The sequence below is a fragment of the Gracilinanus agilis genome, chromosome 2 (assembly GCF_016433145.1).
Source record: "Gracilinanus agilis isolate LMUSP501 chromosome 2, AgileGrace, whole genome shotgun sequence".
NCBI classification, from domain to species: Eukaryota; Metazoa; Chordata; class Mammalia; order Didelphimorphia; family Didelphidae; genus Gracilinanus; species Gracilinanus agilis.
The window spans coordinates 184,600,274-184,615,912 of NC_058131.1; the positions used below are offsets into that span (position 1 = coordinate 184,600,274).

Consider the following 15,639-nt stretch of genomic DNA (forward strand, 5'->3'; position numbering starts at 1 on the left):
GTGTGCATGTATTTATATATAAATATTTCATTTTCACTCATTTCTGATTCTTAGAGTCACCATTTTGGTTTTCTTGACAAAGATATTGAATTAATTCACTATTTTTGTTTCCACCTCATTTTATAGAAGTGGCAACTGAGGCAAACAAGGTTAAGAGATTTGCCTACAGTCAAATAGTAAGTATCTGAAGTCAGATTGTAACTCAGGAAGATAAACCATTAAAATATTGGGCTTAATTAATATCAAAATTAATATTTTTTCAGATTCAAGCAAACACTCTTAATTGATATCCCTTATTGTGAAAGTAACTCCCTGAGTCATGTATTCAAAGCTTGACATTTGTTCAACCAAATATCAGTACCGTTATGAATATATTTAGTAAAAGTAAAAATTGATGTAATTTCCCTTGGCAAGGATTGAATCCCCTTTAAGAAGATTATCCTTCAGCTTCCAACCTGGCTGAGGAAGTAACTCCTACTGTATAACAATGAGATTTTACAGGAAGGGAAGTGTGGTGCTTCCTGTCTAACAGCAATGGAGTTACTCTGCCACTCTCATAAATTCTTGATCAGCAGTCTACTTAGATCAGAATTGAAGGTAGGAGCCACTAGTTCATAAGTTAAGCTAAGGTTTTATTTGAAAGGTTGATTTGGGGAAAGGATTTGGAGACTGGGTTAGGAAACCTATGAATCTAGTCTAGTACTACCTCCTTGATCTAAGTTCAGGATGTTGAATGAACTTCCTTGCTATGATCTTCAGCTGTCCCAAAAGACCAGCCCTAGGTCAGAAATAAATGGTCTCTTGATGGTAATAGAGAGCAACCTTCTTGATAGGGTATATCTAATTGATGTTCCTATTGGGATAACAAAGTTCTCCTAAACCAAACTAACCTAGGAAATGAAGATCCCACATTCCTCCTCCCTCAACCACCCTGGATCCCCCCCAAAGGGTAGAAGTGAAGGTGAAAAGAGAAGTAGGGAAAGAACAGAACCAAACCCAGCCCTGGGTCTCCAGGGCTTTATATACCCTGGGTCCAACTGGCAGTTGGTACTTTCCCTGTGGCTCATGCCACGGTCAACATTCCAACCAGGGCAACTGACAGGTTGCCCCAAGAAAACATGGCAGTGTTATTAATCCTATATTACAAGATTAACAGAAATAAAAAAAATATGTATATGTGAGGTTTTGTACTACACAATACGAAGGGTGATTGATTCTGCTCATCAGGAGTGTGGTATTTCAGTTTAACCAAGAGAGAATTCCAGATGTCAACCAAGGGGAAATTCCCCAGCATTTTATGTATATGCTAGTTGTGGGGACATCATCAAAGTTTTACAAGACATTTCTTTACTTTTCAAATTCTTTCACTGTTCTTGAACCTGAAGAAAATTAGGAATCTCAAGTCTTCTCCCTCATTTCTGGAAACCAAGTGGAACTATGTTACTCTTTACAGCTCTCATCAAAACCAATCATTTCTCACAGAGTAGAGGAGCATTGAATAGCAAATCTCTAGTAAATACCATACAATTCACATTTTGAGACAAGGTTACACTATAATTTCACTATTTGTTATGTTGAAAGGGGCTCTCTTCTAACTAAAACAAGTATTGTTTCTATAACATCCTTTACTTTTAATTTTAGTGCAATATTTCTAATAATCATGTAGCTTTGGATAAATTATTTCTTCTTCCTAGGATTCAGTTTCCATAACTGCGAAATAACAAGCTTTTAGTAAGTAATCTCTATTAGCTTTCCTAGATGAAATCCTTAGTCAGCAGATAAAAAATGTGGATTTTTTTTTTTTTTTTGCTGAAGTGACACATTATTCTGATGAGGGTTTTAATGAAATGATACTGATAAGACATTTGTTGAAGGGAGGATTCTAGAAGAGATATGGCCAAAGGGAAGTCAGTTCCTTTCCTGCAGATAATATTCCATAGTGCTCCAGAAACACTGCAGATGGAAGCCCAAAAGGAGCTGTTTCCTCTGTCTCTTTGCCTAGCTCTTGACTATTCTGTTAAAACAGTAAACAAACAGCTCAATATCTTGGAATCTAATGGAAGGAGTTTTACTTTTCCAGCTAAGCAGAAAAGATGATGTGCTATGGTACATGGTGATAATATATTAGCATATCTAAGAGAACAGAATACAATATGACCAGAACACATGTCCTCTCTTGCCAACTCCTATCTTTGTCCCTCATCCGTCTCTAATAGAAAACTTGTTACTCATTTATAGAATCTTGACTCAGGAGAAGAGCTTTCAGAACTTTTATGGCTTTTATGCCAACAGGCTTCTTTGCCAAGACTCCACCTTCTGATAATAGAAACTTTGTGCTGTGTGTGTTTGTAGAAACTTAGTGGTATACAATGATAGAGGACTAGGCAGGCATTCTGATTACTATAGCTCCTCGGATCTGGTTGACAGAATTTTCAACATTTCTGGTAAGGAAGGGGTAATCAATATGGGTTATTAGGTTATTAATTAAAATTAATCTTGATTTTTGTTGGAGAAGCAAATAATATGTCTCCTATAAATTCTCTTCTCTTGGTTTTTACATTTCATTTGAAATATAGTTGTAGCTACAGTATGTGGCCCAACAGTCGGGCTCAGTATCTGGAAGTCCTGGGTTCTAGCACTCCTCCTGACTCAAACTTTTGGGTCTTATGGGGAAAACCAGGGGAGTTAACTTAATATTAAATGTGGGTCCAGAAGGATGTGAGGGAGACAAGAATGACAGAAGGTAGGACCAAACAAAAAATGACTACTATTTGTATATCTGATGCTTAAAGAGTAAGTTAGCTAAATTAAGAGATTCTCATCATAAGACTACTAATAAAGGACCTCAGAGAAAATCTTCTGGCCATAGAAATAATTATAGACTTCACACAAAATCCTAAAAGATTTCTACTCTTATAGGCATAGAGAATTTCTTACCAATGAAATTGCTGACATTGACATATTAAAATATCAATATTTGGCTTCAAGAGACATCTGAATAATGAATTTTATGAAATATAGGTGAATCCAAACATTTATTGAGTAGATTTGAATGGAAGGCCTCAATTACCTGATATGTACATATATAGCTTTATTAGATTTCAAGCTATCATTAGCTAAAACATTGATGCAAAACAAATATGGTCATCTTTTTTCTCCATTTATAACAGTGAATCTTAATGATAAATATAGTAAATTATATTGTCTGGATTTGGGATTTTTACTTTGTATTCTTAGATAGCTATTATCAAAACTGTCATCTATTTGTTTATATTAGTTTCATCTGCTCTTCTTTAAATGGTTAGGTCTTTATCACCAAAAATTTTTAATTTTGCTGCCTTTTATGAACTAACCCTTAATAACTCCTCTGCATATATATATGTATATACTCCAGAAATATCCCTCTGGTATTCTGCCTGGCCTAGCTTTGTATAATTTCCTGAGTTTGTTTTATTCACATTTCAAGGCAGAAAGAAGCCCGTGTAGCCCAGGTAGACAAATTCCTAAGATACAATATGAATGAAGGATTCTTCATAATGTAATTTTATAACTAATATATATACATATATATAATACATAATAATTTATATATATATATAATGTTAGGTAGCATTTTTCTTCATAGTATATGAATAGTATATAGTAAGTCTAGGAAAGGTAGATGAATATGAATTGGATGATGGGTTTTAATTCTGGCTCCACTATTAACTATGTGGCTTTCAGGCAAATCACTTATTCATTCTGATTCTCAGTTTCCTTATGAGTAAATGTATGGCATACACTTGCATTATGATCTGAATTTGATGAATTACATATTTCTGCTTTTATGCATTTAACTAAAATGATTAATGCCCTAATATATTATGAATTTTTGTATAGGCACCATGTAACAATGAGAAAAATGGTATTTTTTTAATTCCCATTCAGTTCTCTCTGGATATCTCTTCTATCTAGCTTAGATAAGCTTCTATTAATCTCCATGATTTCATTATACTTTACTTTCCATTTTCCCCTGTATACAGACAAGAATCTTAGATAATTCATCATATATTAGGGTATTAAAGACTTTAGTTAAATGCATAAAAGCAGAAATACATTATTCATCAAATTCAGATCATAGTGTAATAAATTATGCTTAATAATGAAGTATAGAAACAGCTTAATTAATTGAAGAATAAGTAATCTAATCTTAAAGAAGAACAAGCCATTTAAACTACATGGAATTTTGTAAAGAAAATCAAAATAATGAAAAAAATATAAAAATATGGAATTCTATAAATCAGTAAATAGAGTAAAATTTATATCTCTAAATAGTTACAATCAACATACACAAGGGCCAGATCAATTAATTTAGTATTCAATAAACCAACTAGGAAAAAAATGAAACAAAAATCCCCACAATAAAAATCAAATGTGCAATCCTAAGAAATACATGTTAGATTTATAAAATTGAATATAAAAATATTAAATTAATAAATAAAAATAGAATTCAGTTTATTGAGAAATCCACAAAATAGAATATTATTCAATATGGTTTCAAAAAGAGAAGAAAAACACATTTCTACTCTCAAAAATGAAAAGGGTGAATATACTACTAATGAATATAAAATCAAAGTAGTTAAGAACTATTTTGCCCAAGTACATGCAAGGGAAATGGAAAATTCAATATAAAAGTATAAACTTACTAGATTAGTAGGGGAAATTTTTAATATTAATATAAAACTGTCTTAGAAAAATAAATTGAAGAAGCCACAACTAAACTTTTTAAAGAAAAACCCACCAGCACCAGATGGATTTACAAGTGAATTCTACCAATCATTTAAAGATCAACTCATTCCAATATTATATGAGAATATTGGAATATTGGAAAATTAGAACATTGGAATATTAGAAAATAGGTAAAGGAGTTGTAGGAATAAAAATGAATGAAATACTTCTTTTAAATTAAAGGATTTAATAACAAAAATGAGAGGGAAAGGGATTCCTTCAGTTAAATGAGCAGAGCACAGACAAAGAGACCCACACCTTCCATACTTTAACCAAAGCAAAGCTCAAGCTCCCAAAAAAGAGCCCCACAGTGTGGCTCTCAGCCAAATTTATCTGCCCGGCCTCTTTTTGTCAAATGAGGACGTAATTAAAAAGATTCTGTGAAAATGTAGCTCAGGTGTGGAAAAATTTTCACCTGCACAGAGTCCAAGAAAACTACAGTAGTGATACCTAAACCAAAAAGAGCAAAAACAGAGAAAAAATTATAATTAATTTGCTTAATGAGAATGGATGGAAAATTTTCAAATGCCCTGGGTCATCTTTATAATAAAAAGTACCAGTAGAGCAAAAATTTAAGAGAGGTTGATAGCTAAACCAGGTAGGAAAAAGTAGAAAGGGAAAAATATAAAGTTTTTCAAAATCAATGCAAGATTTTTCAAGAAAAACTTAAAAGGTATTATTAATATATATAGATGTACATACATCCATATATATAAAAGGTATTCTTCATCTTCAAGTTGTATTTTATGAATGTTTGTTTAATGTTATGAAAATAATTAACATGATTTGACTATTTTTCTTTTTTTAAAAAAATATTTATTTATTTAGAATATTTTTCCTTGGTTACATGATTTATGATTTTCCCATCTCTCTTCTCTCCCTCCTCCCAGAGATGACAAGCAATTCCACTGGGTTATACATGTATCATTATTCAAAACCTATTCAAATATTATTCATATTTGCAATAGAATGATCTTATAACATCAAAACCCCAATCATATGCCATACAAACAAGTGATAGATTGTAGGCTTTTCTTTTACATTTCTGCTCCCCCAATTCTTTCTCTGAATGTGGATAGTGTTATTTCTCCTAAGTCCCTCAGAATTGTCCTAGATCATTGTATTGTTGCTAGTAGATAAGTCTATTATATCTGCTTCTGCCACAATGTATCTGTCTCTATGTACAAAGTGCTCCTGGTTCTGTTCCTTTCACTTTGCATCAGTTCTTGAAGTTCATTCCAGTTCACATAGAAATCTTCCAGTTCATTCCTGAGAACTATTCAACTACTATTTTTCATCACACATATTCTTTTGAGGATAGATATGATTTTCCATGGGCTGTCTACAAACCATGGTTTGGAAATTCTTCATTACCTCTAGGATGACAAACTTTGTTCCAAAGCCAATTTGATCAGAAAGAGCTGCCTATGAAAGAAGTTGGTTTAGCCAAAACATTTAACATGGTCCTCTGTAAACCATTCCATTTGTCACCTGAGATAGAGGGAATTGAGTCCAATTGACTTAGACTTTTCTCAGATTAAAAAAAAATTATGGCATATTTAATAAGTTACTGTAGAATTTCACAGTTTATTGGGACAATTGGATATTAACTTTTAATTTCCAGTAATATTCAATAATTTCAAGGCCAATAAATATTGCAGTACTCCAAGCTTCTGGGAATGTTCTTTTAGTTAGGTTCAAACATTAAAGAGGTGACTTTAACTGAACCAAGGTTAATTGGTATTTACCCCAGCCTGTTCTCTTCTTATTTGTATTTTGTACTATCTTCTGCTAAGTTGTCCTTCCTTCATGTTTCCTATGACTCTAAGGTTCTAGGTAATCATTTACCATGAGGACTCTCTACTTGATGTATATGGTGTTTTTTTTTATATTTCCCTATGCTGTCAAAGGTAAGATTCAGAAGAAACAACAAAAAATTTTGGGCTATCTCTATCTCTATCTCTATCTCTATCTCTATCATCTCTATCTCTATATCTATATAACAGAATGGGTTCAATCTGCCCCCTTATAAGTTGTTTGTACCTACAAGCAATTGAACTTATTACTGGGATCTGCATAAAGAATAACAAAGGGGAAATGCACTTTGACTTAGTCTAAGGAGCATTTAGGTGCATAAAAAGGATATTTTTTGGGAGGAGGAAGAAAAGCTAGAAGGATAAGAGATTCTATGACAATGGGAGGACACTAATTATTTTTTTATTTTTTTTCACTTTTTCACTCATAGCATGAAATTTATTTCTGAGGAAGGTCACTCATAATTGTCACATAGTATAAGGCAGGAAATTTCTCTTCCCCTAATTCTGAGAATATACAACTGACAAAAAAAAAAAAAAAAAAAAAAAAAAAAAGAACCATACCTGGGAAGGTTTAGCTCCAGCAGCCAAATAAAAAGAAAGAATTTACTATAATTCCTTTGGTTGGGGTTCTTCCCTTTAGAGTTGGTGTCAAATTTTTCTCTTTCAATTCATAATAGCAATATGGTAAAGCCACAAAAAAAAGTTGCTGCTGAAATTGAGGAGGCTGTTTCATTCCTTTCTGTTATCTTTTGTGCAGGTGGTATTCCTGGAAGTCGCGTTGTTGGTAAGAGTTTTTTCTTCTCATATTTTTAATTTAAGAATAAAAAATGTTCTGATCTTCTCAAAATTCTTGGTTAGTTTGTTGCCTGGATGTTTCTTTGCTGTTGATGAAATCTTTAAGTTTTCTTTTTCTGGTGTTTTAGCACACCTGTAATGGAAAAGGTACCTCTCAGAGGCAGACTTCCCTCAGTTCTGCTTGCTGAGTGGTTGGAGCAGGGTTTTTTTTTTTAAATTTGGTGCTTCAGCCACCTCTTTGCCATCTTGGGAATGAACATTTGGAGGGTGAGATTGGAGTCAGCTGTTGTATGGGCACCAGTAACCCAGGCGAACTGATGGCTGCTGTGGGCCACCAGCCCCATGCTGGTTCTCCTTCTCTTCTGCCTTTCCAACAGGAAGGACAGGACATGGTCAAGGGAGGCCCACTGGAGATCATGGGTGATAGTTGGGATTTTGGTATCCTGATGATGACTGAAGTTGTGCTCCTTCTGAGACTCCATCCTACTTGTCCCCCATCTCACCACCAATTTGAGGAGGTCCATGAAGCTGGCCATAATAACGATATCCAGTAATGGTGTGGATCTGCAGCATAATAGCTACCTTCCACTGGAACTCCATCTGTGCCAGTTACATTGGCTGCTTCTGCCCCTTCTCTCCTTCAATCACATCAAACTCTACAATTCATCACTCACACTATGCCAATATTTTGGTGGTTTATTTTCTTCATGGCTGTTTGATTTACAAGCACATCTTCTTCAGTATTATTTCAAATGATAAAACCATATCAGTTTTTGAAGTTGAAACATTTGTCAGTACCAAGGACTTTCATGGCAAGAACTTTATTTTCCTGGTCTTCTCTGATTGTGGATGTGGTGGCCAGGTGGGGGTCAGAGTGGCTGCCCTTTCACCAGTGGTTTTGTTCCCCTGGACTGTGGCAGAAGGGTTGGTCTGCAGGGGAGGGAGGAAGGCGGAAGACCACTGCTGCTCACTGGGCTCTTGGGCATGGATTCCAGGGCTGCCTCCAGGCCTGGGGTTAGAGGTGGGGTGGTCTCTGCCTCCTCGCTCATGCCCTGTCCAGGCTCATTCATTGCTCTCCCTATGGTCGCCCTTAGCCAACTGGTTGATGCTTTGTGGTGGTGGTGGGGCAGGGCTGCAGCTGTTGTTATAGACGCCAATGGAGCAGGCCCAGGGCTTGGGGAGGGAATATGACATCAGGGAAGGATGGGTCGATGTTTCCAGAGGTGGCTTTTGCTGTCTGGAAGGAAGGCACACTCGATCTAACACCATTCATTCCTTATTTAAAAGAACTCTGAAACAACATGAGAAGTCAAATGAGGGATGAGCAGGGCATTTATACTATGCAGTAAACATCACACAAAGAATGAAAGCATCAGCTCCTAACTCTAAGGAAGCTAAAGATCTTCTAATAAAAAATCCTTCATTTCATAGATGACAAAACAAAACAAAAGAAAACAAACAAAAAAATGAGGCAAGAAAGATTATATGTCTCTCCCGAAGTCTTATTGGTGGTATCAGGTATGAGATTTGAATGCAAATTAGAAAGAAGACATTCAGAAATTCCTTCCTATTATATTTTATCTTGATAGAGAGGTGGGGGGGGCTGTTGTTTAACTATCTACCCAGGGATAACCTGATGGAGTGGCTAAACCACTGACTTTTGAACAAGAGGATCTGGGTTTGAATCTCACCTTGCCACATTATAGATCTCTAAAGCATTAGGCTATACCAACTATCAGGGTGAGCTTAAAAAATTTAATGAGCCTCTCTGGACTCCAATTTCTTACTGCACTATCTAATTCCCAAGGCTATTATGAAGATGATGTATTTAGGCCAGAGGTAGAGAAATGTGAGATATTATTCATATATGAGCATTATAACATCACATTCAGTTGAGGTTTTTTTAAGTGCTGTGGTTCACTAAAGTCCAGCTAAGGACACACTAATCTCCACTCTGAATATAATCTTAGCCCTTCTCCATGTATTCTTCTGTGGATTCCAGAATTTTTAAAAGATACTTGGTCCATACCATTTGCTCTTGAAATGCAATGTTCTGTTGCTGAGTATTTCACATGCTGTCCTGGCCAAGCATTTGCAAAAAGAAGGAAAGGGGAATGATAGAATCCCAAAAGGCTACTCTTAGTGGTGATACTGATCTCTATTTCACTTGGTGACAGCATCGGCTTCCCATGCATTATCGCCTCCCAGTATATGGTTCTCAAATATACCTATTGTGTCCTAAATTCTCCGATGATCTCTATTTTTTTATCCCTAATTTCCTACCAATTACATCTTGAATTGAGTGTACAATAAATAAATGCAATTCAAATTTTACCAAACTATTTTCTTCTTTCCCTCCGAAGCCTCTCCCTTTCAAATTTTCTTCCTGCTCTCTTCCAAGTACTGCCATCATCTCTGCCTCTCAGTATCACAAACAGGAGTAACTTTCAGATACTCATCAACTCTCATCTCTCATACTCAATCTGTTGCCAAGATCTATTGAGTTAATCTTGGAAACATCTCTTCTATGAATACCGGAAGATAGTGGGGAAGTTAGAGGGACCTCTCTGATTTCTACCAAATTATTTTCCCAAAAGCCTCAAATCAAATTCTGGAGCAGCATAACCCACAAAAATACAAGGTCAGGTGTTTTTTGTTTGTTTGTTTGTTTGTTTTTTCCCCGCTCAAAAGAATTTAGAAGGCCACCTCAAGGGATTTAGTGAATCTGGGTGGAGATAATGCACAGAGCACCAGGATGAGCCAACCAGCGCAACAGATCATAGGTACAAGTGAAGAAACACAGAAGGCTTCTGGAGCTCTCATCCACAGATTGTAACAGGGTTGAGAAAACTTCTCAGAAGATTACAAGGGTCCTTTTTCTGGTTTGGGTGCAAGATTCTTATGAAATTATCCATACACAAAGTGAGGTCACAACCCTGGGGTACAGTTGCATCTCAGCAGAGCACAAACATACACCAACACTTGCCCCCACAGGGATCAGTGTGTCCTGGTCACAGTTCTAGAGCAGAAAATGGTGCTTGGGGTTATTCTCAAAAACAAGCACAGACCCAAAGAGTATTAGACACACCTCTCTTTACATCATACAACCTTGGAAGAACTGAAAACAGAGATCTCGACAGCTAGCTCTGAAGGCATCTGCACAAAGAACCTGAATCTTGGAACAGTGCTCCTTTAACCACTGTTACTCAGTCCAAGTTTAACAATTTTTAAAAAAGAAAACCAAAAGGCAGGAAAATATGCAAATAACAACAAAAAAATAAAATCAACATAGAGTTATTTGACTCAAACTCAGAAGATAAGTTCATGTTGCAGCATCCAGTGATTCCAAGCAAAATAGTAACTTCTTTCAAACCCCAAAAGAATTAATGGAGGAGCTCATGAAAGAATCTTAAAAATCAAATAAGAGAAGGAAAAGAAAATTGGGAAATAAAATGAGTGATACAGGAAAAATTAGACAAAAAACAGGCAACAAATTGGTAGAAGAGGTATAAGAAAAGAATGTAGCAATTAATAGCTTAAAAAATAGAAAAGGCCAATTCATAAAAGGGCTCAAAAATCCAAAGAAGAGAAAGATTTCTAAAAAAGCTGACTTTGCCACATATAACAAAGTCAAAATTGCTGTTTAATCTAGAAATGTAGGGTGGTATCATAAATAAATCAGGTTAACAGAAGAGTTTGCTTCTCAGATTTATGGATATGGAAATAATTTATGACCAAATAAGAAATGGAGAACATTAAAAAAATGAAATGAGTAATTCTAATTATATTAAATTAAGAAAAAATGTAGGAAGAACAGTGTAACCAAGATTAAAAGGGAAATAACAATTTGGGTGTAGGGAAATTATAAACAATATCTCTGACAAAAGTCCCATTTCTCAAATATATAGAAAAATATCTGAAATTAGTGAGGATGCAATGTATTCTCCAATTGTCATAAAGTCAAAGGTATGAATAGGAACTTCTCAGATGAAGAAGTTAAAGTTATCTATGGTCATATGAAAAAATGATCCAAATCACTATTGATTAAAAAAAATGCAAATCACAACAACTCTGAGATATCACATCTCACGTCTCATACTGAGACATGGTTAACATGACCAAAAAGAAAACTAGTAAATGTTGGAGAGGATATAGAAAAACTGGATTCCTGGAACACTGCTGTGGAACTGTGAAATGATGGCAAGCATTGTAGAGAGCCATATGGAAACAAGCTCAAAGGATTATAAAACTATGTGTAGTCTTTGACACAGTAAAATCACCTGTGGGTCTCTATCCCAAAAAGGCCAGACATCAGGGAAAAGGACCTATCTATACCAAAATGATGGACAGTATAAGTTCAGAAAAAGCTTGAAATAGTTTTATGTACTGATGCAAAATGAAGTAAGAAGGTCCAGCAGAACATTGTATATGATAACAGAAATGTTGCATGGTGATCAACTTCAAAATACTGAAATATTATCAGGAAAGCAAGATTGCAAGACTACCCCCAAGGGATTAATGATGAAGAATGCTATCTACAAACATTAAAAGAAATGTTGACATCTGATTGCAGACCAAATATGGCATTTTTCACTTAATACTGTTCATAAAGCTTTTTTTATTGTATGTGTTATGAGTCTCCTTTCTTGGCATGAGGAATATAGAAATATATATATATATATCGTATGACTGCACTGGCTTAACCTATATAAGGCAATGTATGGCCTTTTGGAGGGTGGGCTCTGGAAGAGAGAGAATCTGAATAGCAAAGATATGAAATAACAATTGTCAAAAACTTTCTACATGTAACTGAAAAAAGTCTTATAAGTTAAAAAAATCAAATTAATGAATCTAAGGTTTAGGGCTAAATTCTCTCAATTCTGCTTTGCAGGACAGCATAATTTCTCCATGGCTAAATACAAAGATTCTGAAACATTCATGTTCTTGTTTCTACAGAAACATATGAAGATGAGGGCCTTTTTTTGTGTCGGATGATTAATGGCCATTGTTGGTGGAAATGTCCAAGTCATTTATTTTTTGGTGGCTACTGTAAAGATTTTGACATATTATGCTGTGTGCCTTAGAAAAAAGAAACAATAAAGAACAGGGCCTCCTGACTGTGGTACAGAAGAGTGAGACAGGGGAGAAGTTGAAATGCATGGAATATGTTATGCTTGTTTAAATAAACAAAAGTTCATTTGGAAACTTGGTTTTCTAAGGCAGAAATGAATCTTGCGTGTGATTGTTTTTTTTTTAATCTGAAGAAATGAAATGTCTATATGATTAACCATATTCAAGAGTTTCAATAATTTGGTTTGGAGGAGAGGCAATGTTGAATAGTGGATAGACGGGCCCCACTGAAGGAATTGAAAACCTGGGTTCTATTCCCATCTCTGACACAAATTCACTGCAAAACCTTGGCTAAGTGTAATGTAGAAGATGCCAATATGGTAGGCAATTTTGTAAGACTTGAAGTGATAAAATTCAAACTGTATTGGGTAGAAAAGATTCCTCCCCTAGAATTTTCTCATACTGAGGGAATCCCAGATATTATTGCTCTTCCTATTTTACTCAACATTTCATCCAATTGAATACTTTCAATGCTGTGAGTCTTTCTTCAATTTTTTTAACCCTTAACTTCTGTGTATTGGCTCCTTGGTGGAAGAGTGGTAAGGGTGGGCAATGGGGGTCAAGTGACTTACCTAGGGTCATACAGCTGGGAAGTATCTGAGGCCAGATTTGAACCTAGGACCTCCCGTCTCTAGGCCTGACTCTTAATTCACTGAGCTACCCAGCTGCCCCCAGAGTCTTTCTTCATTTGATAATTTGAAGTCTCTCCAAACCTACCTTTAGAACACATAGTATATAGTATTTCATATATGGTATTTAGAGGTCCTCTGGCCCAACAATTCATTTTCCTGTTAGTTCTTTAATAAATATCCTCTTATCCCTAAAAGTGGCTGATTCATTAGAATTCAAGAACAATCCATTAATAGGATTTTAGAGAAAGCCTCATTGTCTTGGTAGAATTTTCCAGACTTTGTATATAAAAACTTTCAAATAAGTAGGGTCATTCCTACACAAAATTGTGGCATCATCGCAACAATCTAATATCTAAACTATGTTATTTTTTATTCTTTATATTCTATGAAGACAAATAGCATATTACATACATATGTCCCTCTGGATTGTCCTAGATCATCACACTACTACTAGTAGCAAAACCAATTACATTTGATTGTTCTGAAATGTTTCCCTTCCTGTGTACAATGTTTTATTGTTTCTGCTCCTTTCACTCTGTTTTAGTCCATGAATGTCATTCTATTTCTTATAGAAATCAAGCCTTTCATCATTCCTGATAGCACAATTATATTCCATCACCATCATGTACCACAAATTTTAAAGTTCTTTGTACATAATTCTACATCGCCTTGAGAATGGCTGGGTCAATTCACAACCTCAACAGCAATGTATTAGTGTCCCAATTTTGCCACATCCTGTCCAACATTTATTACTTTTTCCTTGCTGCCTTATTGGCCAGACTGCTAGGAGTTAAATGGAACCATAACATTATTTTGATTTGGATTCCTCTAATCAGGAGAGATTTATAACACTTTTTCATGTGATTAATGATAATTGTGCTTTCTTCATCTAAGAATGGCCTATTCATATTCTTTGACCATGTTTCAGTTGAGGAATGAATTGATTTTTTGTACATTTTACTTAGTTTCTTATGAATTTGAGAAATTAGACCTTGTCAGATTTTTTATTTAGCATATTTTTGGATGGTTACATCATTTATGATTTTTCCCACTCTTGTTCGATCCTCTCTCCTGAACTTGACAAGGAATTCCACTGGGTTATATATTTATAATTGTTCAGAACCTATTTCTATTTTATTCATATTTACAATAGAGTGATCTTTTAACATTAAAATCCTAATTCTATCCCCATCGAACCACTTGATCAATCATGTTTTTCTTCTTGTTTCTACTACAACAATTCTTTTTCTGGAGATGAATAACATTCTTTCTGATAAGTTTCTTTGAATTGTTTGGGATCATTGTATTGCTGCTTGTAGAGCAGTCTATTACATTTGATTGTGTGAAAATGTATCAGTCTTAGTGTCCAATGTTCCCCTGGTTCTGCCCCTTTTTCTCTGCATTAATTTCAGGAGTTCTTTCCAGTTCACAAAGAAGTCCTGCAGTTCATCATTCCTTCCAGTATAGTAGTATTTCGTCACTAACAGTTACCAGAACATGTCAAGCCATTCCCTCATCAATGGACATACCCTCATTTTCCAACTTTCTGCCACCACAAAAAGTGAGGCTATAAATATTTTTGTACAAGCATTTTTCTCTATTATCACTTTGGGGTACAAACCCAATAGCAGTATGGCTGGATCAAAGTGTAGACACTCTTTTAAAGCCCTTTGTGGATGGTTCCAAATTGATCTCTCCAGAATAGTTGAATCAATTCACAACTCCACAAGCAGTATATTAATGCCCAAATTTTGTCACAACCCTTCCAAAATTTATCACTTCCATTTTCTGCCATATTGGCCAGTCTGCTAGGTGTAAGATGGAACCTCAGAGTGGTTTTCATTTACATTTCACTAATCAGGAAGGATTTAGAAAACTTTGTCATGTGCTTATTGATAGTTTAGATTTCTTCATCTGAAAACTACCTTTTCATATCCCTTGACCATTTCTTGATTGGGGAATGGCTTGATTTTTTGTAAATTTGGCTTAGTTCCTTATATATGTGGGAAATTAATCCGTGTCAGAGTTTTGTTTTGAATTTTTTGTTTCTAGTTTGTTGCTTCCCTTCTAATTTTGGTTGCATTGGTTTTATTTATATAAATGCTTTTAAATTTAATATGAACAAAATTATTCCTGGTACATTTTGTAATGTTCTCTTATCTTTTGCTTGGCTTAAATATTTCCTTCCCAATAGATGTGACAGGTGTACTGTTCTATGGTCATCCAATTTACATATAATTTCCCTCTTTATATTTAAATAATTTATTCATTTAGAATTTATTTTGATAGATGTTGTGAGATGTTGGTTTAAACTAATTTCTCCCATACTGTTTTCCAATTTTCCCAGCAGTTTTTGTCAAATAGTGGGTTCTTGCCCCAAAAGCTTGGATCTTTGGTTTTATTAAACATTAGCTTGTTGAGGTAATTTACACAAAGTCTATTCCATTGATTCACCTTCTATCTCTTAGCCAATACCATATTGTTTTTTTTAAACCCTT

At 34.9% G+C, this 15,639-nt stretch overlaps 1 pseudogene; it reads right to left on the reverse strand.

Moving 5' to 3' along the window:
• Positions 1–7,658: 7,658 nt before the first annotated feature.
• Positions 7,659–8,449, reverse strand: LOC123233449 (annotated as a pseudogene).
• Between the last annotated feature and the right edge of the window lie 7,190 nt (positions 8,450–15,639).